Raw genomic sequence first — 24,100 nt, 5'->3', positions numbered from 1 at the left:
ATGATTGACGCTACAGCACAAACATGTGGAAGCAAATTTGCATACAACAAACAAAGCATGTTTACTGTATATCTAGTTTAGACAAATACTTTTCCAAGGTGTTTTCAAACTTCTGTACCAGCACACTTCAGTCAAAGTGTTCACTTAAGGTTTTTCATACATTATTTCTATCAGTAGTGGACGAAGTACACAAACCATGTGCTCGAGTTAAGGTAGAGATGCCCAAGGTAAAATATTACTCCTGTAAAAGTAGAAGTTCCTCCCTTTAGACCTCCACTTGAGTAAAAGTACTAAAGTATTTGCCTTTAAATGTACTTAAGTATCAAAGGTAAAAGTACTAAAAGATTAATTAACTTAGTTACAAGTTTAAATTTAATAAAAACTGGCTTTAAACTCAGGATCACAAATGACTTTTCTTTACTATGTTGATCTGTAGGTCTCTGTTCATAAACATAAACCATAACTAATTTACTATAAAATGAAATGGTGTTTGTATAAATTCAGAAAAAAGCCACATCAGTCACGACTGCATATGTGGACATATTTCTATATTGTGCTCTATTTACACAAAGTTAGGTTAGTTCATCGTTTATGTTGAACAGACTCTCCCAAATTGGTACGCTGCTGCGCTGACGTTGAACCGTGTGCTGCACTGGGTCGGTATGACCAACAGGTCAAAACAAGCTCTAAACAAAGTGACCGCTGTGCCCTGATTGGTGCTCTTGGTTTGCACTTCTTTCGTTTTGACATGTTACATTTTTATACACATAGAAACCAAAAGGAATGACAGATTTCTCAAAATGTAGTGGAGGAAAAAGTCAGATATTAGACTTTGAAATGTAGCGGAGTGAAAGTAAAAAGTCACCCAGTAATGGAAAAACTTCAGTACAGATACACGAAAAACTACTTAAGTACAGAAACTAACTACATTTACTTCATTACTGTCCACCACTGATTTCTATGCATCAAATCTTCCAGCAATACAGTGAAACAGTAAACAGCAAGCTTGAAATTGAAATTCGATTCCTGCAAACTTTTTTTAATCCATTATTCACAGCAGTTACAATTGTCTCATTTTCAACAGAAGCACCAAATGAGCAAATATGTGTGTCCTCACCCTCAAAGCGTCGCCGCCTCCACAGAGACACCATAATCCAACACATGTGGTCTTATAACACGGCAAGAGTCAGAGATCAGGTTAGAGATTGGTGAGTCAGGAGGAAATAAACTCCATTCTAGACTCTGTTACTCTGAGTCAGTAATTCAGACAGTTATTCTGATGATTGGGTAAAAATCTGAACGTGTTTCCTCTCAGATGAGGCCAAGATCATGACTGTAGCCTAAAGTATGTGAGAACAGCAGTACTTTTACTTTGGGCATTACATTTCAGGCAGAAATGGGGCGGCAGGTAAAAGGTTGATATATAAAAATTATATATAATATATATATATATATATATATATATATATATATATATATATATATATATATAATATAAAAAAAGGGAGCTTTGTAAAAAAAAATACAAAGATTTTACATATAAATGCTAGATATATATATGCAGATCTATACTTCTAACTATACAATATGACTAACCATATAATATACTTACATTTTAAAGGCAAATTCATACAATAATAATAATAGTAAAATGGTTAAGACGTAAACAAAGTAGGAAAAGACCGTTGTGGACTAAAAGTCTTGGTCTTCATCACTTGAGAGTTCATATCTGGGTCATTCTACAGAAACGTCCACTTTTCTGTCCCTTCATAGGAGTCACTGGTGTTACTGATCCTCAATGGTGTTACAGATAAGAAAGGTAACAACAGAGACCATTTTAATAAACAATGCATTTTACTAAATGTCTGCCACAGAGCATCAAAAAACATGTTGTCAATCATGGAAAATCCACTAAAATATGTAATTTAATCCATTTGTATTGTATTTTTTCACAATTACCTCAAAATAAAGTCGGTCACACCAGTGACTTCAACTAAAAGCTTCATATGAAATTATGAGCGAAATGAGAAAATCTCTGAAAACAAAGACACAGTGGACTCACCATGAGCTTTTCTTCATAGATCCTCAGAAAACAGGTAAAAGGAGGTCAAGTGAGGTCATCAGTGTGACTTTTATTTCGAAATAAGAGTTTTTGTTGCATGGTAACACCACTGACATGACTCCTGGGGACCACAGCTTTCATTATATATTTTATAATATTTATTTGGCATTTGTTTCTTTGTCATTTAATTCATATATTTCATAGTCATGTATAGTTTATTGCAGTTAAAATTGCCTAAAAATGTGTTTTTTACTTCAAAATATGGCCTGAGCCTTCATACATGACCATCAGGAGAAGCACTTCTGTGGTGCTTGGAATTCTATGTGATTGATTTAAAAACCAATATTGCCATATTGATGGCTGAAGAAAGTGTACTTATTAAAATAACGTATTGTTTTATTTTAAAATATAAATAAACTGTAAATCTAACATGTTTTTTTAAGTGTAATATATCTGTAAATGCTAGGGACACAAAAATAGACGTTTCTGACCCAGGACTGTTCATCAGCTGTTCATCAGCTCTGTTCATCGAGTGTTTGTATCCAAAGAAAGTACTGGAAAGCAGCAAATGGATGAAGTGAGTGCCGGTCATTGTGCAAACCTGCATGCAGAAAAGTGACTTATGAAATTGTGCAATCGATCCACGGTTCCAATGGAATTCTTGTGCACGAAAGCCAATGAGTGACAACAAGCTCCTCCCCCAAACGAGCCAGAATCGGTCCTGGGTGCAGGACAAAGTATTCAGCATTCAAAACACCCTGGAATTTATAGACCTGAACAGCCATGATTTTTTACCCACGTCGTTTCCAAACTTTTGAAGGTCTGAATGGCTCTTGGTGGCCTGAGCCAGCAGATTGTGACACGGCAGCACTTTCTCCCTAAACACCTGCTGATTAGACTCAGGCTTAAACCGCTTTAATTTCATGGAAGAACAGACAAAAAAGGCAGCGAAATGAGCTCACTGACAAAGGCAGGTGCTGCATTATTAAAACCAGAGGGGGAGAGTACAAAGAGGAGTAAAAAAGGGAGGGAGGGAGGGAGAAAAGGGGCAAAACATGACAAGAATGATAAAGAAAAAGAGTGTAATCAAGACCGGATTCTTATAGAAATGGCTAAAAAAATAACTTTAGCGTTTTATTTACAAACCCACTGTTTAAAAAATGAATAAAACAAGTTTTTAAAATGGACTGAGCTTAGAAAAGATGCTTTATGAATTATGTTCTTGTCCTTTGATCTAAAGAATGTGTTGTGATTTGATTAGCTGCCTCTGCTCACTGCGGCACACACCGTAAGAGAGAGAGAGAGAGATAGATAGGTAGATAGATAGATAGATAGATAGATAGATAGATAGATAGATAGATAGATAGATAGATAGATAGATAGATAGATAGATAGATAGATAGATAGATGAAAGACGCAGTGCAAAATTACTGTACGAGGAGGTGCAGGTAATGGCATATAATGACCATACAGCTCGCCAGTCTGAGTGTAGCTGTAAAAGTCCTCATAGTAACAATGAACAGAATGAGGCTCAATGTCTGGGGACTCGAGTGATGAGAGTGTTCTGCAACAGCTAGCGTTAGCATGTCTGTTGCTAGCGTTTCCTCTTACATAACATTCTGACCACCTCCTTGTTTCTACGCTCAGTGTCCATTTTATCAGCACCACTTACTGTATAGGAGCACTTTGTAGTTCTAGTTACAGACTGCAGTCCATCTGTTTCTCTGATATTTTGTTACCCCCTTTTACCCTGTTCTTCAGTGGCCAGGACCCCCATGGACCCTCACAGAGCAGATACTATCTGCAGTAACACTTATGTGGTGGTGGTGGCATGTGAGTGTGTGTTGTGCTGGTCTGAGTGGATCAGACACAGCAGTGCTGCTGGAGTTTTTAAACACTGTGTCCACTCATTGTCCACTCTATTAGACACTCCTACCTTGTCAGTCCACCTTGTAGATGTAAAGTCAGAGATGACAGCTCATCTGCTGCTGCACAGTTTGTGTTGGTCATCCTCTAGTCCTTCATCAGTGGTCACAGGACGCTGCCCACAGGATGCTGTGGCAGGATATTTTTGGTTGGCGGACTATTCTCAGTCCAGCAGCGACACTGAGGTGTTTAAAAGCTCCTGCAGCACTGCTGTGTCTGCTCCAGGTGTAGGTAGGTAGGTGGATAGATAGATAGCCAGACAGAAAGAATGTGTCAGTTACAAAACACAGGACAGTTATAATAAAGGATAGATTTCAAGGTTCTGCTACTAGTCTTTAAAGCTCAAAATAACCCTAAAGCACCTCTTTACATCACAGAGTGCCTGTCTGTTTATGTTCCAGCATGTAAACTAAGATCTGCAGATAGTGGCCTTCTACAGACACCCTCTGTACAGAAAACATCGAGAGACTCTTTCAGTTATTCTGCCTCGAAACTGTGGAACTCCATTCCACCTTTTATTAGACAGTCAGGCTCAGTGCTCACTTTTAAGAAGCAGCCAAAATCGTGTCTCTTTAAATTAGCATTTACTAAAACTGAGTGTCTTGTGGTTTTTATCTTTATTTTGTAATGTAATCTTCTTCATTTTCTTCTGATTCTAAATAAATACTCATGATTTCTTGTATAACTATGTTTTATCGCCTGTCTGTAAAGCACTTTGAGCTGCCAATGGCATGGAAAGTGCTATATAAATAAAATGATAATAATAATAATAAGGCAGTGCAGCAATGACTGTACAAGGAGGTGCAGGTAACAGCATATAATAACAATACTGAATGAATATGTGCATACATTGGTACTGAAATAAAGTGTCCAGATGTGCAAGATGTGCATTAAGGTGTGCACTAACCATATTCTGAGGATTTGGACTGAGTGGTGGCGGCTGGTTTGTGTAGATTTTTCTTCCCAGGTTCACTTTTTGCTGGAAATTTGCCGTCGTAGTTTCTGTGTAGAGCAGGTGTACTTGGAGTTTGTCATTGTAAAGAAAGAGTCCTCCTCTCACTCTGCATGGAAGGGGTAGGTTTTGGGTTGTTTCATGCTCGGCCTCACACTCGTCTTCTGAAAGAGTCAGTGAAGGTTACAAAAGGAAAAACACAAACATGGCAACTGATAAATGAAAACTTTCTAGATTGCTAGAGAGGCAAATTCACAGCAGTGCTGTAGGCAGTCTGTGTCGTAACTATGGTAACAAGCAGTAAATCAAAGAGACAGTGGCCACATTTTACATCCGTCAATCACACTGACCTGCCCACCAGCAAAAGCAATAAGAAAGCGTTGAAATGTGATAGCCTGTTTGAACGAGGCGCAATCTAACAACGTGCACCGTGATCGACATATTGGGCACCGCTGATCTGTTTCCCGATTTAAAGTGGTTGTGCATTTATTATAAGATTGTTTAGATTATTTCTAGACATTAATTGATTATCTTACCATACTGGCAAGTCATTTTGCTGGATTCAGGCACATTTTTTTAAATCAAGCAATATTATCTGCCAACATATTAACATAATTTCACTTAAACCATATACAAATGTCTAGAAGTAAGCTAGACCGTCTTATATTAAGCTTACAACAATCTCAACATGAAAAATATTAGATTTATTGACTATGTTTAAGATAATTTCACTTTACTTTGAATTTTACTTTACAATTTTGGCAGTGTTTATTCCTCTGTCATTTCCGAATTATGTTGGCAGTTTAATGTTAAAGGCCTTCAGTCCAGCTCTTGAAGCTCTGGCCAGTGGGAGAGCTTGCTTGGCTGTATCTACCGAGACACCACAGAGAGAACAATCCTGATTTTCTGTTGGGTGTTTCAAAATCTTAACAATGTAATAAAAGTGCTACTACAATACTTGTAAGGTTTAAGCAGGACAAACATGATGATTCTATTAAATGCATTTCAGAGTATTTCTATTGGTCCATTCATCATAAAGTTTAACACATTATAAAAGGCAGCTTTTTTCCCCCTAAATCTCTTTAAAAATAAACAAAAACAATACGAATCTATTTCAATTAAGTGGATGAAGACAAAACCTATTGGTTTCCTAGTGGTCACTCAGAGTTCTGTCAGAACAAAACCTCATATCTCCAAAATAGCAACTTTACAGGAGAAGTAAAAAGGTACTTTACTTTTAATGGAAGTCAATGGACCCAGATGTCTTTTCCCGTCGTTTTGGGCCGTCTCCCCATTTCTAGACACTTTTACCCTGATTTAAGTAATTTTGTGTAGTGATTTATGTTTCTGTATAAATGAATTTCAAATCTTAGCAAAGTGTCATCTTCACTGCTAAACTGTCTCAACAAGTGAAAACATCTTAATTGCACTCAATATAGCTAATTTTTCTCATTATAACATTGCTGTAGGTAAATTATTAGATTATTCAACCCCATTTCTAGACACTTTTACCTGATTTAAGTCATTTTGTGTAGTGATGTATGTTTCAAGAAATGATTAAACCAATACAACAAGCAAACTTATAATAAAACATATAATAAGCAGATCCTTCAAAGTGCTTTACAGACAGGTCATAGTGTTTATCAGCAATACATGACATTCTGAGGTTTAACTTAAAATCATATCAGAAAATCACAAAAATCACATTACAAGATAAACACCAAAGAGCTGTAGTTTTAATAAAGTGCTGAGTTAAAGAGCTGCGCTTTCAGATGTTTATTAAAAGTGAGCTCTGAGCTCGACTGTCTAATAAAAGCTGAACTGAGCTCCACAGTTCAGAAGCAGAATAACTGAAAGAGCCTCTCCACGCTTTCTGTGTTTTACTGAAGGTTTTCGCAGAAGGTCAGAATCTGCAGATCTGAGATCATAAACAGGCAGACATTCAGGAGCTTTAAGGTCATTTAGAGCTTTAAAAACCAGCAGCAGAGCTTTCAACTCTCTCTAGCAGATCCAGACGCTCAGTGCAGTGTGTAAACGGGGTGATATGAGCTCTGTGTCGGTGCTGTGAGGATCCGTGCTGCTGTGTTCTTTACGGGTTCTAGAGGATGGACCGTTTTCTCCAGTAAGGAGATCATTACAGTGATCAACTCTGCTGAACAAGTGCAGCTACGAGTTTCTCTGCATCGCTCTGAGAGAGAAAAGGCCAAAACAGGGTATCAGAGACTAAGTTCACAGCCAGGTTTCTACTTCAAGTTGGGTACATGAAGCTAAAGAGCCAAGCCTCTCATAAAGCAGCTGTCTCTGAGTTTTAGTACCAAGCATCAAAAAAGTCTGATTGGTCACTCCATAATTTCTGCTACTTGTGGTCCAGTCTTCATGAAATTTACACACAATGTAAAGGAGTTAAGGCACTTTCAAATTAGGTCAAACACTGAAAAATGTCAAAAAGTAGAGATACAAGGTTTTGTTTCGACAACAGCGATATGCTTCTATATTGTAGTGTCAACCACAGGCGTTGTTGCCGTAGGGAGTTTAGAGGGTGTGGCCATGCAAATTGGGTGGTGTTGTTGAAGTAAATGTATTTATTAGTGTAATTGCATACGAGGAGGGTGGGCTTTGTAGTGTAACTAGTGATTAGAAGTTTGTAGCCTTCTCATATGTCTTGTCCTCCTATGTCACCCCCTTCCTGTGTTTTGTATTGGGGTAGCACTGGGTGGGGTGTTTCGTTGCCTTTGTTGAAGTGGCAGTTCAAAATTAAAGAGCACTTGCCTGAATGCACAATGTAGTCCATGTCTTCTGCACCAGTGCTACTACATCATCATCCACTACACCCCTAGTAATGCTGATTATCTACAGCTCTCAGGCCCTTCGTGTTCATGCTGTCTCCCAGCTGGAGTCGCTCCACTCGGCCCATGAAGCCAGAGCTTCCCTGAGGAACGGAGCAGAGTAACTGTATGCATAACCCAGCCCATGGCCCACTGCCCCACTCCGGCTGAAATTAGAGGAGCAGGGTATTAGAGGGGGAGTTTATATGAGCGGTGGAGTCTGAGGGCAGCTCAGTCACGCTGGGTTTATTCCAGCAGAGCACGCTGAGGGCCACAGCGCTGCTGAATCATTCAACATGCTGAAATCACCCACAGTCAGTGGAGTAATATACCTGCACTAATGCATCAGCACCGCCCGCAGCTGCTCTGTGTACAATCCGGCCTGGTGCGTCTTCCGCAGCGGCTAAAATCCAACGTCAGATTGGATTAAACTGCTCATTATGCTGCTGCTGCGCCTTTGTGTTTTCTTGCAAGGGTCAAACTAGCCCTGGTTAGTACTCGCTCAGTGCTGTAGCGTCACTCTGATCTCAACTGGAATGATAGTTCCAGTCCTTTATGGTCAAAAACAAGTACCATTAAATTCATAGTTTGCTGATTCTAGAAAAAAGGAAAAAATAAAATCTTTTGATTCTGCATAAATGAATTTCGAATCTTAGCAAAGTGTCATCTTCATTGCTAAACTGTTTCAACAAGTGAAAACATCTTAATTGCACTCAATATAACAAATTTTTCTCATTATAACATTGCTGTAGGTAAATTATTAGATTATTCAACCCCATTTCTAGACACTTTTACCTGATTTAAGTCATTTTGTGTAGTGATGTATGTTTCAAGAAATGATTAAACCAATTCAACAAGCAAGCTTATAATAAAACATATAATAAGCAGATCCTTCAAAGTGCTTTACAGACAGGTCATAGTGCATCAGCAATACATGACATTCTGAGGTTTAACTTAAAATCATATCAGAAAATCACAAAAATCACATTACAAGATAAACACCAAAGAGCTGTAGTTTTAATAAAGAGCTGAGTTAAAGAGCTGCGCTTTCAGATGTTTATTAAAAGTGAGCTCTGAGCTCGACTGTCTAATAAAAGCTGAACTGAGCTCCACAGTTCAGAAGCAGAATAACTGAAAGAGCCTCTCCACGCTTTCTGTGTTTTACTGAAGGTTTTCGCAGAAGGTCAGATTCTGCAGATCTGAGATCATAAACAGGCAGACATTCAGGAGCTTTAAGGTCATTTAGAGCTTTAAAAACCAGCAGCAGAGCTTTAAACTCTCTCTAGCAGATCCAGACGCTCAGTGCAGTGTGTAAACGGGGTGATATGAGCTCTGTGTCGGTGCTGTGAGGATCCGTGCTGCTGTGTTCTTTACGGGTTCTAGAGGATGGACCGTTTTCTCCAGTAAGGAGATCATTACAGTGATCAACTCTGCTGAACAAGTGCAGCTACGAGTTTCTCTGCATCGCTCTGAGAGAGAAAAGGCCGAACTTTGGTGATTTTCTCACATGAAAAAAGCAGCTTAATGACTGCGTTTACTTGCTGGATAAAACAGGGATCAGAGACTAAGTTCACAGCTAGGTTTCTACTTCAAGTTGGGTATATGAAGCTAAAGAGTCAAGCCTCTCATAAAGCAGCTGTCTTTGAGTTTTAGTAGCAAGGATCAAAAAAGTCTGATTGGTTACCTGTGTGGCAGGTATTTACGTCTTTAAGAGAAAAGTTGTTTTGCTATCCACGATCAACAAAACAGCCAGCCTCCCTCCAAATTTTCTAGATCCGCCACTGCAGACCTGCCTGCACTCAAAAAAATATTCAAACCCAAAAGTTAATATTTATGTATTTTAATTACATGTCAATTTTCCATTCAACTGAAATACATAAATCCAATGTAAAAAATGGTATTATAATTTGTTTCTCCATCATGTTTAATAAACCTGAATGAATTAAATAACATTTTAATTAGAAGTGCTTGTAGGATTTATGCAATTCTTTTACATCACATTTATGTATTTCTAAAGAGTTAATAGTGCCTTCTGCATTCAGAGCACAATTACTTAGACTGTGTAAATGTACTAAATGTAGTATAAGTATATTTTATGTTTTTAAATAAGTTTGATGTAAAGTATTTGCTTAAATGTTTGTGATGGTCATTACTCAATAAAACATTGAGTGTCTGGAATATGGTCATTTTAGATCAAATTATGTAAAAAGCCAGAGGTGGACATTAACTTAGTAAATGTAATGTAAGTAGTTTTTTTGTGTATCTGTTCTGAAGATTTTTCATGCTGGGTGACTTTTTTCTTTCACTCCACTACACTTTATAGTCTAATATCTGATTTTTTCCTCCACTACATTTTGAGAAATCTGTCGTTCCTCTTGGTTTCTGTGTGTATAAAAACGTAACGTCAAAACGAAAGAAGCACAAAGCAAGAGCACCAATCAGGGCACAGCGGTCAGTTTGTTTAGACCCAGTGCAGCACACGGTTCAACGTCAGAGCAGCAGCGTAAAGTTTTTGGGAGAGTCTGTTCAACATAAATGATGAACTAACCTAACTTTGTGTAAATAGAGCACAATATAGAAATATGTCCACATATGCAGTCGTGACTGACGCGGGTTTTTTCTGAATTTATACAAACACCATTTCATTTTATAGTAAATTAGTTTGGGCTGGTTTATGTTTATGAACAAAGACCTACAGATCAACATAGTAAAGGAGCTCATTTGTGATCCTGAGTTTAAAGCCAGTTTTTATTAAACTTAAACTTATAATTAAGTTTAAGTTTAATTAATTAAATTAACTAAGTTAATTAATCTTTTAGTACTTTTACTCTTGAAAATTAAGTGCATTTGAAGGCAAATACTTTGTACTTTTACTCAAGTGGAGGTCTAAAGGGAGGAACTTCTGCTTTTACTGGAGTGATATTTTACCTTGGGTGTCTCTACTTTAACTCAACTACATGGTTCTGTACTTCATCCACCACTGTAAAAAAGTAAATCATATGCAGAAATAAGGTGAATAAGCTAATAATATTCTTACAGCAATCTCAAACATGAGAAACGTTACAAATATTGACTTGATTTAAGATGTTTTCACATTTTTTTGCAGTGTACTTACAAACTCAAAATAAATGAAAGATTAGAATCTGTACATTCTGCACAATTTCTCCTCTGATTTCAAAGAACCACGAGTCAGAAAGAATTAATTTAGAAGCACCGCATGCTTTTGTTATGGTGGGCTAAAAAGTAGTCTGGCTATTAATTAGGGCTGGAGGGCCTTTACCAGTTCCAACCAGTCTAATAATATTTTACATTTTTTAAAATATTCATTAATTATATAAATGAAAGCCTGTGGCTCTTTGTTGAATGAATGAATTAATAAATTGTCTTGATTTCATGAGTAGAATACTTATTCTAAGGTGCAAAAAAAGCCCCTACACTCTTAGCAAAAAGTGTTCTATATAGTATCAAAAAGGGTTCTTTGGCTTGTAACAATAGTGGAACCCTTTTTAGTGCTATATAAAACCCTTTTTCAAAATGTTCTGTTTAGAACCCCCTACAACAAATTCTCCATCAATTTGAAGAACTCAAGAACTATTTGAGTGTTAATGGTTCTACATTGAACCATGTTTTTTTGAAAGTGTAGGATACACTAAATGGTCAAAAGTATGTGGACACTTGACATTCACGCTATATGAGCTGGATGGACATCCCATTCCAAAACCATAGGCATTAATATGTACTTGGTCCCCCTTTGCAGCTATAACAGCCTCCACTCTTCTGGGAAGCTTTCTACAAGATTTTGGAGAGCTGTGGGAGGTTGTGTCCATTCAGTCAAAAGAGCATTTGTGAGGTCAGACACTGATGTTGGACGAGGGGGCCTGGCTTTCAATCAAAGTTCCAGTTCAGCCCAAAGGTGTTCAGTGGGGTTGAGATCAGGGCTTTGTACAGACCACGACTTCCTCCACACCAAACTGGTCACCTCATGTCTTTATGGAGCTGCTTTGTGCACAGGGGCTCAGTCATGCTGGAACAGGAAAGGTTCTTCCCAACTGCTGCCACAAAGCTGGATGCAGATAATGGTGTAAAATGCCTTGTGCTGCAGCATCAACATCACTGGAACTAAGGGCCCCAAACCCTGAAAAACAGCCCCAGCTCATTATCCCTCCTCCACCAAATTTTACTGTTCACACTATGCATTCCGGTAGGTAACGTTCACCTGGCATCCACCAAACCCGATTCATCACTCAGAGAACACGTTTCCACTGTTCCAGAGTCCAGTGACTGTGTACTTTACACCACTTCATAAAGGTACATATTTGTCCCTTTTTATAATATACCAGATCAAGATTTAGTTGTAACAGTCACTCAAAAACACTGTTGTTGGCAACAATGAGAATTTGAGTGTTGTTGTTCATTTAGATTTACCACATAGTGTTGGAGATCCCTGATGTAAGGAAAAGCTGAGCTTCTAGGAAAACATATGAATGTAAAGGTCATTTTTAGGGTAAATTGCAATCTAAATATGTAATTATAATGCAATTACACTGAAAGGACCAACAAGTTCTAGACATTAACCAAGTAAGTGTGGGTAGAACCTCAAAAGTACTGTGTATATATTTTGTGTAAAATGATAAGTACCAAGTCCAACTGAATTACAGTGAAATGACTAACAGGTTCTAGATATTAACTGAGTAAGGTGGGGTAGAACCTCCAAAGCACTGTGTAAACATTTTGTGTAAAATGATCATATGTACCAAGACAGTCCAGCTGAATTACACTGAAATGACTAACAGGTTCTAGATATTAACCGAGTGAGTGTGGGATAAAACCTCCAAAGTACCGTGTAAATATTTTGTGTAAAATGATAATAAGTACCAAGACAGTCCAACCGAATAACACCGAAATGACTAAGGTTCTAGATATTATCCAAGTGAGTGTGGGGTAGAACCTCCAAAGTACCGTATAAATATTTTGTGTAAAATGATAATAAGTACCAAGACAGTCCAATTGAATAACACCGAGATGACTAACAGGTTCTAGATATTATCCGAATGACTGTGGGGTGGAACCTCCAAAGTACTGCATAAATATTTTGTGGAAAATGACAATAAGTACCTAGACAGTCCAACCGAATTACACTGAAATGACTAACAGGTTCTAGATATTAACCGAGTGAGTGTGAGGTAGCACCTCCAAAGTACTGTCATTTTTAGGGCATATCTCAGTATAAAAATGTTGCAGAAACAGCAAAAGTTCTTGATTCATGAAAAACAAAGAAACAAAGAAACAAACAAAAACACTAGGGTTCCCCCATCAACCCAGGCTGGTACTATTCTTGCGCACAGGACAATGTGTCTGGTGGGGAACAACAGAGGACGGTCCACCAAAAAGCGATGACCTTGAGTGACCTTGGCTCATAATAGCTGCCGCAGTGGCACCTCACCATCAATATTAGATCACAGGACAGGTAGAGTCACCACCATTAGTCTCCGTGTCTCGAGCTCTCCGGGCCGTCAGGATGATGAAAACGCCCGGTTCCGCGTGTGTGTGTGCTCCAGCCTTACCCCTCCACATTAACCTCAATAAAAGCCTGATGGACAGCTGTCAGGACGGGCAGCTGAACAGAATGAGGAGAGAAAGAGGGATGGATGGAGGGAAGGGATGAAAAATGAGAGTGTGAGAGAGAGAGTGAGAGAGAGATGATAGAGCAGCAGAGGATGAAAGGATGTGAGTGAAGGAGTGAAGGTAGAAGGCGCTGACACAGCTTTGTGATTCATTAGCCTCAGAGGACGACGCGGATAAAAAGATCCAATCTAACAGATGAGTAACAGGTCCATCAGAGTGACTAAGAGTGTGTGTGTGTGTGTGTGTGTGTGTGTGTGTGTGTGTGTGTGTGTGTGTGTGTGTGTGTGTGTGTGTGTGTTGGGGTGACTAAGCAGTGCATTTTAGGCCTTCAGGGCCGCCTGACTGAAAGGTCACACACAAACCTGGAGGAGAGAAAAAGAATGTGTGTTGATTGTTTTGGTACTAGACAAATTTATATTTAGTATCTGGACAAAGGTGGAATATTAGCCGTGGTGACAGGATCAAGCAGGTGGGTTTTTTTTGTACAGGTTAGTAAGTTCTAGGTATTAATCAAGTAAAATATGATGTCCAAGCTCCCAAGTACAAGATAATTATTTTGAGTAGCATAACTTGAAATGCTCAATGGGTTCTAGATATTAATTGAGTAAGTGTGGGGTACAATCTCCAAATTAACCCTGTGTAATTATATTGGGTAGAATGATGATACGTTATTTAAATTACACAGGTTCTAGATATTAGCTGAGTAAGTGTGGGGTACAATTCATAAGTACTAGATAATGTTTTCAGGAAAAAGACTGTTTAATTACATGGGAATGCCCAACAGGTTCTAGGTATTGACTGAGTAAGTGTGAAAACATCTTCCAAAGTACTGTGGAAACATTTTGTGTAAAATGAGGATAAGAACCAATGCAGTCTAAACACTGAAATGACTAACAGGTTCTAGCTATAGGCCAAGTAAGCATGGGGTAGAACCTCCAAAGTACTGTGTAAATATTTTGTGTAAAATGATGATAAATACCCAGACAGTCCAACTGAATTACACTCTGGTGACTAACAGGTTCTAGATATTATCTAAGTGTGAGGAAGAACCTCCAAAGCACTGCAGATGATATCACCATGCAGAGAGCCCTTTAAGGATGCAAATGGTTATTTAAGTGTTCATGGCTCTATATCGAACCAATGTTTTCACTAAAGAACCATTGAAAAACCATCTTACTGCATATTTTTTCCATGGAAACAGTCTGTTCGTGGAGCCATTGTGTTTCCATAGCAGCAGATTCATATCTCAGTTCTGACCATGTTCTTGTCGCAGTAAAGTTACATGTGCATTAGTGAGTTGTTGGTTAGTTGAGTTCAAGATTTTTGATGCAACCAAATTTACTGAAAGGATCGTTTGAAACTGAGTAGTGTAACTATAGACTCAGTAAAGACTTTATGAACAAGACTTTTTAGCATAAACTTACGCAAAACCTGGCTGTCAGGTGTCCAGTCTTCTGCAGTCTTAAGCTACTCCAGTGCTGGATCCATAGAAAGCTCTAGAGCTGTTTCCAAGAGTTGCTCATTCAGTGCCTTGTCCTGGAGTTGCTCATCTACTGCTGACTCTCAGTGCTGGTCCTTTGCTGATGGAGCTCAGACCTGCTCCTCCAGAGCCATCTCCTAGAGTTACTATTCCAGAGGCAGCTCTGAGAGCTGATACTCCAGAGCCAGCTCCTAGAGCTGCTACTTCAGAGCCATCTCTGAGAGCTGCTCTTCATAGAGTTGCTCTTCTACTACTACCTCTTAGTGCTGACACTCAAGAGCCAGCTCCTTGAGCTGCTCCTCAAACTGCTACCTCCAGGGCTGGGTCCTAGAGCTGCTTCTCCAGGGCCAGCTCGTACAGCTCCTCCTCCAGGGTCAGCTCCTAGAGCTGCTCATCCAGGACCAGCACCTAGAACTACTCCTCCAGGGCCAGCACCTAGAACTACTCCTCCAGGGCCGATACCTACAGCTGCTCCTTCAGAGCCACCTCTTAGAGCTCCTCCACCTAGGCCGGTTCCTATAGGTGTTCCTCCAGGGTTGGGTCCTAAAACTACTCCTCCAGAGCCAGGTCCTTGTGCTCCTTGCCTGTCTCTTCTGCAGGCGACATACTGGAGTGTGGAGTGGCAGTAAAGAGAGAATGAAAAGACTCACACACACACACACACACACACACACACACACACACACACACACAGTATCAGACAGAATTGATGGTGTGACACCCTGATCTCATCAGGCTGTTTATAACTGCTCCTTAGCATTCCACAGATATACATGATCATCATCCTGTCATAGACAGAGAGAGTGGGTATTAAAGCGAGACATAGGCAGTTGAGCAAGAGGGGGAGAGAGAAAAAAGAAATAGAGAGGGAGGGAGAGAGAGAGAGAGAGAGGGAGGGAGGGAGAGAGAGAGAGAGAGAGAGAGAGAGAGAGAGAGAGAGAGAGTGGGGTGTGTATATGTTTGAGTGATTGATGTTTGCCCATAAAACGTTTTGGGGATATTTAACTATTCAGATTGTTGGAGAAGAACATGTTGGAGAAAAAGAACATTCAGATGGAGATTATGTTGAATAAGGAGAACATGGAGATGAGAACATGCAGATAGATAGCGAGTTGGAGAAAGAGAACATGTTGGAATAGGAGGACATGGACATGGAGAACATGGTGGACAAGAAAAATATGCTGAAGATGGAGAACGTGGTGGAGAAGAACACATTAAAGATGGAGAACATGGTGGAGAAGAAGAACATGTTGAAGATTGAGAATATGGTGGAGAAAAAGAACATGTTGAAAATGTAGAACATAGTGGAAAAGAAGAACTTGCTGAAGATGGAGAACATAGTGGAAAAGAAGAACATGCTGAAGATGGAGAACATGGTAGAGAAGAACATGTTGAAAATGGAGGACATTGTAAAGAAAGATTATGTTGCAAATGGAGAACATAGAGGAAAAAAAGAAAAGAACACACTGGAGATAGAGAACATTGGAGAAAGAGAACATGTTGGGAGAGGGAGAACACGGAGATGGAGGATATGTTGGAGAAGTAGAACATATGGGAGAAGGAGATTGTGTTGCGAGTGTAGAACACATAGGAGAAAAAGAAAAGAACATAATTGAGATGGAGAACACTGGAGAAAGAGAACATGTTTGAGATGAAGAACATTGTTGTAGATGGAGGATGTGTTGGAGATGAAGAACAGACTACAGATTAGGGATCAATAAAGAACCCTTTGAGAAAAGTGCCTCAAAATAGTGCAAAAAGTTCTTGTAAAAGTTCTCTGTGGAAGCAAAAAAGACACCAACCACTGAAAATCTCTCTGGGGAACCAGACGTGGTTCTTCTATGGCATCTTTTGAAAGAATCCCTTTAGGTTTCACTTTGCATCTTTTGTGTTGAGTGCAGTGTAGCTGTGTTTGTGTTGACTGTAAGTCGTCCACAGGGCAGTTGTGGGGTAAATAGCAAGCCTGGGGCGACACGCTGCAGAAATAGCTGGAGAAACAGGTTCACTCCTCCAGCGGCTGCTTCACCTCCAGCATGCCATTGCTGAGAGGAACCCCACAGGTCACACCTCCATCACTCTCAGCAAGAGATAAGAGCTCCACTCAGCTGCTCTGAAACTCAGGAGCAGAGTGAAGAAAAGACAGTTGGGTCAAAGCAAATAAAACAGACGTTTGAACGGAGTTACGCTGTGTGATCCTCCACAAGTTCAGCGTTTAACTCGAGTTGATGCACTGCAAAAAATGGCAACTTGCCAAGTAAAACGATCTTAAAACTAGTTGATGTTTCTAATATATCTAATGGATATGCACTTATTCTAAAATTATCTGGCTTATATCCAGATTTGTTGTTACTTGTTTTAGGTCATTTAAGGTGGCACGGAGGTGTGGTGGGTAGTACTGTCGCCTCGCAGCAAGGAGGGCCTGGGTTTGAGTCCCCGGCTGGGTAACCAGCGTCCTCTCTGTGTGGAGTTTGCAGGTTCTCCCTGTGTCTGCGTGTTTTTCCTCTGGATTCTCTGGTTTCCTCCCCACAGTCTAAAGACATGCAGTCAGGCTGTTTGGACATGCTAAATTGCCCCTAGGTGTAAGGGAGTGTGTGTATGTCTGGTTACCTGTCCATGGTGTATCCTGCCTGTTGCCCACTGACTGCTGGACTGCTGGGCTCTGTGTGTGTGTGTGTGTGTATGTATGTATGTATGTGTGTGTGTGTGTGTGTGTGTGGTCATTTTATTCAGTAAAACGATCTCACCGTACCAGCAGATCATTTTGCTGGGTTCAAGCACATTTGGTAAAACAAACAAAACATAGTGAGATCATTTTACTTACTACAACTACTTCAAATAAGTAAAAAAAATGCCTAAATAATCTAAATAATGTCTAAATAATAATTAAATAATCTAAAAACAAGCTTACAACAATCTCAACAGGAGAAATATAGATTTATTGACTATGTCTAAGATTTTATTTTAACATTTATGCAGTGTGTGAAAGGAATACTTTGTGACATTTGTACTAAGTGAATCTTTCTCGCTATACTGGCAGATAATTTAGCTCAATTTTGACATTTTTTGACACTCTTATCCAGAGCAACCTACAGTTTGATCATTTTACACAGGCAGGTGAAGGCAGTGTTAGGAGTCACATCCACATCCACACTTGATAAAAGCTGCACTGTTTGGCTGTAGAGGCTAGAATTTCTAAACTTTCATATCTAGAACACTATTTAGGGAATACGGGGCCATTTGGGATTCAGTCTGGGTTTGACGCAACTTCTGTCTGAAACACGGACAGTGTGTAAAACATTCAAGTCACATTTTTAGACTTTTATAGTACATCATCATTACAGTAAATCATACCGTAAGTGCTTTAATTCAGGCCTGTGATATTAATGATGGAGCTGTTTAACATATTTACTACATTTTGACCAGCCTGGTTCTAGTTAAGAACATAAGCCGTCAGCCCTTCAGTTTAAACAGAACTGGGTTCTTACTTCATCTGTGCACTCGGTGGTCCATGTGAGCAGCGTTAGAGTCAAAGATTACAAGATTAACAGTTTTTTCGTGTGCAGTGATACACAATTCAGTTGCTGTGAGGTGTCATAGGAGTGTGTATATCATGGATTTTACTCAGCCAATCAGATTTCAGGACCTTCGCTGATTAAGTACATAAAGATGTAAACTGTCTGAATCTGATTCTCAGGGCTGCCAGGCTAACCAGCACCCCCCCTCCCCTCAGACAGCCCCCTCTCAGCGTCAGCCTCCCTCCTGAGCCCTAGGCTGAGGGAGTGATTCGCTCTGACTGTGTTTTGTTCTTATTGCCAATAACAGAAGCCCCCTTCACCCCCCATCACCCCCCCCCCATCCTCTCATCCACTCCCGCTTTAACACCTCTCTATTCCTCCACACTAAAGCTTCCTGAAGAGATCACTCTTCACTTCCAATTTACTCCCAGCCTGTTTATCTTCCCAAAATCAACCTCCCACCAAGAGAGAGAGATAGAGAGAGACAGAGAGACAGAGAGAGAGAGCGAGAGAGAGAGATAGAGAGAGACAGAGAGACAGAGAGAGAGAGAGAGAGAGCGAGAGAGAGAGATAGAGAGAGACAGAGAGACAGAGAGAGAGAGAGAGAGAGCGAGAGAGAGAGATAGAGAGAGAGAGAGAGAGAGAGAAAGAGAGAGAGGGAGAGGATAAAAGAGAAGGTAGATAGAAATAGAGTGACAGAGAGAGAGAGTGAGAGAGAGTGAGAGAGAGGAGAAATGAAAAGGTAGATCGAGATAGAGGGAAAGATGTACAGAATTGGAGAAATTAGAAATAATCCTTGGAGAGCAGCACACAGCACCCCTCGCTGCCCTCCATACCCCCACTCCACTTAACCATACCCTCCATACCCCCACTCCACTTACCCATACCCTCCATACCCCCACTCCACTTACCCCCACTCCGATTACCCCCACTCCACTTACCCACACCCTCCATACCCCCACTCCACTTACCCATACCCTCCATACCCCCCACTCCAATTACCCCCACTCCACTTACCCACACCCTCCATACCCCCACCCTTCATACCCCCACTTCACTGACCCCCGAACATTATACAGCTTATTTGTGTTTGAAAAATTGCAAATGCCATTAGTTTATTAATTAGTATATTATAATTATAAACAGGGATAACAATAATATTGTAATATTGTCATTATAATAATTAATAGGGTCACTATTTGTGTTGGATCTTTTGACCTTATTCTGTATTCATAATTGTTTTCATTGTTCATTTCTACTGTTACTTTATTTCTACGGTACTTTAGCCATACTGTACCTCACAGTCACGCTAATAAAGCTATTCTCAACTGAACTGAAAGAAACTGAGAGAAGGACAGAGAGGGAGAGAGAGAGAGAGAGAGAGTAAGAGCGAGAAAGAGGGATAGAGAGAGATAGAGAAACAAGGAAATAGAGCAGTGGAGAGAGAAAAAAGGAGAGAGAGCAAGAGAGAGGGAGAGCGAAACAGAGAGATAGGAGAAATAGAAAGAGAAGAAAAGAGCCAGAGAGAGAGAGAGAAGGAAAGAGAGGGAGAGAGAGAGAGAGAGAGAAAGAAACAGATCTCAGATCTCAGATGGCCTCCTCTCAGCGATGGTGCCGACAAAAGGCGAAATCTCATATCTCTCCTCGTCTCTTATTCGCACACAGTCTCTCTCATCTATCAGTCTGTGAAAGTGAAGGCTGACAGAACTTCTTTAGAGCCGTAGTTCCTCACTGAGACCCCAGCCTCACCGAGTTGGTGTGTGTGATGCTGTAAACAGCCTGTAAGGACAAAATACTGACCTCACACCGCATAATAAGGACCCTCAGTTCACCTCCACTTATTAGTCATCGGCCTGTTCACACTTAGATCCAGTCATGAGTGGAGATCGCAGTGCAGGTGTGAATGGAGGCACAAGTATGCTTGCGCCAAGCTAGCAGGCTTAGCTCAACGCTAGGTTGGATTTAGATGTCAGCTTTAGTTTAAATACAGACATTTTAAGCTTGTAACACAAACGCAAGCAACATATTCTTTATTACGTAAGAAGCATTGGAGTAACTCGATTTAAAGGCTTGAATTCGAAGTGGGTATTTCATTACTAAAGTGTTAGCCGGTTAGCCGGGTGGCTCACTACTGAGCCTGATAGATTCAGTTAAATCACTGCAGCCATTGTTAAATGTTAAATTCAGTTGCAGTGCTTGGAAGCTTATACACTGCAAAAATAGTATTGTGCCAAGTAAAATTATATAAAATCTAATCTATATATACAATATTTCTCCTGTTGAGCTTATTTTAAGATTATTTAAATGATTACATTTCCAATCATTTTTACTTGTTTAGTTTTAAATAAAATGATCTCACTATGATGGCAGTTGATTGTACTTGTTTTATGAAATGTGCTTGAAACCAGCTAAAATATCTGTAAGTACAGTGAAATCATTTTTCTTACTAAAATTACTTAAAATAGGTTTTAAAATATCTAAAAATAAGCTAAATTGTCTTAAAATAAGTGCAAAACTACGTCAAAACCTTATTTTTATTATTTTGATAAAAGTAACAGCTTGACCACTGTAATTTTCTTCAGAGAAGATGATGGTTTCTGTCATTTATATTTTTACTTTTATTTACATTTATTGATTTTTATATTCATGTTCGTAATAATGCTCTTCTTTTAAGGTTACAATAGATAACAACCAAAGTAGATGACAACAAAAGGAAAAAACATTTCTTAAAATGCTCAAAAGAAAATTGGCCAAACAGCATTGTCTGTTGTATCTAGGTAGATACAGCCCTATGAGTTCTCTCATTGGTTGGGACTTCAGGAGCTGAACTCAAGGCCTTAAACTTCAGAGTCTGTTTGTGAGGAGTCTGGCCTCTTCCTGTTTCCCCTATTATATCGAAAAGAGGACCGTAATATGCCAGAGGATGCCACAGAGCAAATTCTCAATGAATGGGGGTGAATGGAGCAAAACAGCCAAACATGAAAAGTTATAGTAGACTACTATTATCGTGTCATCTTTGAGTAGTCAGCGCCATGCTGTTATAGCCTATATAGCATGTAAGCTAATGCTACTGCACACTGAATTCAGGTCATTACAGCAGCAGCTTACTTTGTCAGTATGGTAGCATATATCCATGTACAGACTGAGGGCATATGAAAAGAAATCAGAACAACATCAGCAGGTTTCCCTGCAGTTTTCTGTTCTTCATCTGATGCTCACTGAAACACAATAGATCTTTCCTTTCAATACAGATTCAGCTTAAGATACTATACTGACAAAAGTATTCACTCATCCATCGAAATCATTGAATTTTAAATGTTCCAATCACTTCCATGGCCACAGGTGTATAAAACCAATCACATAGGCCTGCAGACTGCTTCTATAAACATTAGTGAAAGAATGGATCGCTCTCAGGAGCTCCAATGAATTCCAGCATGGTACTGTGATCAGACGCCACCTGGGCAACAAGTCCAGTCATGTAATTTGCTCACTACTAAATATTCCACCATCAACTGTCAGTGGTATGAGAACAAAGTAGAAGCAATCATGGAATGGGTTTGGCGGTTGTCAGGAGAACGGTATTTGTCTGACTGCATCCATCCATCCATCCATCATCGTTGCCCGCTAGTCCAAACAGGGTCACGGTAGCAGTTGGGAGAGCAGAGAATCCCAGATGACCCTGTCCCCCGCAACTTCCTCCAGCTCATTCACAGGGACCCCAAGACGCTCCCAGGCCAACTTGGAGACATAATCCCTCCAGCGGGTCCTAGGACGACCCCGGGGTCTTGTTCCGGTAGGCCGTGCCTGGAACACCCCCACCGGGAGGCGTCCAGGGGGCATCCGGATCAGATGCCCGAACCACCTCAGCTGGCTCCTCTCAATGCGGAGGAGTAGCGGCTCTACTCTGAGCTCCTTCCAGATGACCGAGCTCCTCACTCTATTGCAGAGCGTGTAGTCCACCACCCGATGAAGAAAGCTCATTTCCACCACTTGTATTCGCGATCTCGTTCTTTCGGTCATTACCCACAGCTCATCACCATAGGTGAGGGTTGGGATGTAGATCGACCGGTAAACAGACAGCTTCGCCTTTTGGCTCAACTCCCTCTTCACCACTACTGTCCGGTACAGTGACCGCATTACTGCTGCCGCCTGTCCCAGCCTACGGCCGATCTCACGATCCCTCTTCCCGTCACTCGTGAACAAGCCCCCAAGATACTTAAACTCCTCCACCTGGGGCAGGTCCTTTCCCCTTACCTGGAGTGGGCATGCCATCCTTTTCCAGGCCAAGACCATGGACTCAGACTTGGAGGTGCTGATCCGCATACCAACCGCTTCACATTCAGCTGCAAACCGCTCCAGCGAGCGTTGGAGGCATCCATGTGATTCCGCCAAAAGAACAGCATCATCTGCATATAGCAGAGATGCCACCCTCCGGCCTCCACACATAATGCCCTCCTGACCCCGGCTACGCCCTGACACTCTGTCCATGAATATCACGAACAAGAGTGGAGACAGAGCACAACCCTGGCGAAGTCCAACGCTAACCCTGAAAGAGTCTGACTTAATGCCAAATATACGGACACAGCTCTCACTCCGTGAGTACAGAGATTGAATAGCCCGGAGTAGTAGCCCCGGCACCCCATACTCCCGGAGGACCTCCCACAAGATATCTCGAGGAACACGGTCATAAGCCTTCTCCAAGTCCACAAAACACATTTAGACTGGGTTGGCAAACTCCCATGCCCCCTCAACAATCTGTGAGAGGGTGAAAAGCTGATCCATTGTTCCACGGCCGGGACGGAATCCACATTGTTCCTCCTCAATCTGAGGTTCAACTATCGGTCGGAGTCTCCTTTCCAGCACCCTTGCATAGACTTTCCCAGGAAGGCTGAGCAGTGTGATACCCCGATAATTGGCACACACCCTCTGGTCCCCCTTTTTAAAAATAGGGACCACCACCCCAGTCTGCCAGTCCAAGGGTACTGTTCCCGAGGTCCATGCAATATTGCAAAGGCATGTTAGCCATGACAGCCCCACAATATCCAGAGCCTTAAGCATTTCTGGACGAATCTCATCCACCCCCGGAGCCTTACCACTGAGGAGCTTACCAACTACCTCAGTGACCTCTACCAGGGAAATGGAACTTGACACCCCAGAAGGCTCTGGCCCTGACTCCCGTGAGGGAGTGCCTGACTGCATTGTGCCAAATATAAAGTTTGGTGGAGGGGGGATTATGGTGTGGGGTTTGTTTTTCAGGAGTTGGGCTCGGCCCCTTGGTTCCGGTGAAAGGAACTCTTAATGCTTCAGCACCAAGAGATTTTGGACAATTTCATGCTCCCAACTTTGTGGGAACAGTTTGGGGACGGCCCCTTCCTGTTCCAACATGACTGCGCACCACTGCACAAAGCAGGTACATAAAGACATGGATATAAAGTCCTGACCTCAACCCCATAGAACACCTTTGGGATGAGTTAGAGTGGAGACTGTGAGCCAGTCCTTCTCATCCAACATCAGTGTCTGAACTCACAAATGCGCTTCTGGAAGAATGGTCAAAAATTCCCATAAACACATTCCTAACCCTTGTGGAGAGCCTTCCCAGAAGAGTGGAAGCTGTTATAGCTGCAAAGGGTGGGCCAACATCATATTAAACCCTATGGATTAAGAATGGGATGTCAATCAAGTTCATATGCACGTTAAGGCAGACAAGCAAATACT

The sequence above is a fragment of the Pygocentrus nattereri genome, chromosome 7 (assembly GCF_015220715.1).
Source record: "Pygocentrus nattereri isolate fPygNat1 chromosome 7, fPygNat1.pri, whole genome shotgun sequence".
Lineage (NCBI taxonomy): Eukaryota > Metazoa > Chordata > Actinopteri > Characiformes > Serrasalmidae > Pygocentrus > Pygocentrus nattereri.
This window is presented reverse-complemented; position numbering follows the sequence as displayed.